The sequence below is a fragment of the Mus pahari genome, chromosome 14 (assembly GCF_900095145.1).
Source record: "Mus pahari chromosome 14, PAHARI_EIJ_v1.1, whole genome shotgun sequence".
In the NCBI taxonomy this organism is placed as follows: domain Eukaryota; kingdom Metazoa; phylum Chordata; class Mammalia; order Rodentia; family Muridae; genus Mus; species Mus pahari.
The window spans coordinates 2,489,262-2,490,945 of NC_034603.1; the positions used below are offsets into that span (position 1 = coordinate 2,489,262).

At 46.8% G+C, this 1,684-nt stretch overlaps 1 pseudogene; it reads left to right on the forward strand.

The window, feature by feature from the left end:
* The window catches only part of LOC110331175, a 2,424-nt pseudogene extending 1,009 nt beyond the window's left edge, over positions 1-1,415 (forward strand).
* Positions 1,416-1,684: the final 269 nt, after the last annotated feature.

A 1,684-nucleotide genomic window follows, 5' to 3' on the forward strand; every position in this document is an offset into this window, starting at 1 on the left:
CCCCCCCCGCCCCCGCCCCTGTCAGTTTTTAAAGGAGGCTTTGGAGTTGTATAGTTGACCTCCTCAAGAGGTATCTACAAGGTATTCTACCTGCCTGCCATTCCCACCCACTGTAAAAGCTGAACACGGCCGGCCACGTGGGGTGGGATTTGCTCTCCTGGGATGTTCTTTGGCTCCTTCACTTGGTTTACACCTCAGTGTCTCAAACACCAGGGACTGGAGTGAAGGGCAGCTCCTCCCTCGGACACTGCCTCGCTGTTCATTTGCAGTCTTACCGTTGGATGCCATTTTGTTCTGTTGCGTCTTTTCAGACATAGACTTTTACCTGTTCCTTCTTGACACTGACATAGAAGATTCAAATGAGACAAAGGGGAAAAAAAACCCAACCCTGCTTCCTGTCTGCTGCATACATTATTCATGTATTCAACCAGACTCTTCCATGTGACAGACACACTGTATAATCTTTCCCTGAAAAGTTCTCCGAAAATAGTTTTCTTCCAGCTGTTTTCCTTTTGTACTGAGGCATTTGCAGTTGACATCTGTTTATACACACACACACACACACACACACACACACACACACACACGCGCGCGCGCGCGTGCGCGCGCGCACGCGCACACGCGCGCACGCACACACACGTACACGCACACACACGTACGCGCGCGCGCGCACACACACACACACACACGCACACGCACATTGTGGGGGGGGGAGAGAGAGACTCCCGGGCCTAGGGTAAGACTCTAGGATCAGTTTCCTATAACGCTGCATTGTGCACTGATGAGTCTTATGGTTAGTGAGATGTGGGAAGCACGGCTTTAAAGCCCTTGACACCATCTCCAGAGGAATGAGTCTCTAGGACAGTGGTTTTCAACTTGTGGGTCTCGACCTCCACAGGGGTTGCACATTTATATTGCAATTCACGACAGTAGCAAAGTTACTGTTACAAAGTTGTGATGAAATAAATTTTCTGGTTAGGGAGTCACTACAATATGAGGAACTGTATGTATTAAGGGGTTGTGGCATTAGGAAGATTGAGCACCACTGCTCTAGAATGGACTAGAGGCCTCTAGAGGCATCTAGTGTTCTAGAGGACTCATAAGACTCAGCAGATTTTGATTTTGAAAAGAAGTATAACGCCCTGAAGATTCCTGTGCCTGAGGATAAATACACAGCCCTGGTGGACCAGGAGGAGAAGGAGAATGTGAAGAACTGTGCTGAGTTTGTGTCTGGATCTCAGCTCAGGATCCAGGAGTACGAGAAGCAGCTGGAGAAAATGAGGAACATAATTCCTGTTAACCAGATGACCATTGATGACTTGAATGAGATCTTCCCAGAAACCAAGCTGAACAAGAAGAAGGACCCGTGCTGGCCCCAGCAGCTCATCGAGAGGACGGAGCCCCAGCTGACATGAAATAAAACATTTAAATAGTGCAATAATAAAATAAAATAAAATAAAATAAAATAAAATAAAATAAAATAAAATGATGGAACCTCCCTCAGACCCAGATTGTCCCATGTCAGCCGAGGGCCAACCCTACAGACAGCATTCTAAACTCCATTCTTACTACACTCCCTTCCCTATGAGACTGTATAGAGAAAAGGTAAAAGAAATACTTTCGAAGTGTGCTAAGTGATGGCAGTATGCTAGTTGCTTTTGTATCAGCGCAGCTGTATCTGTAA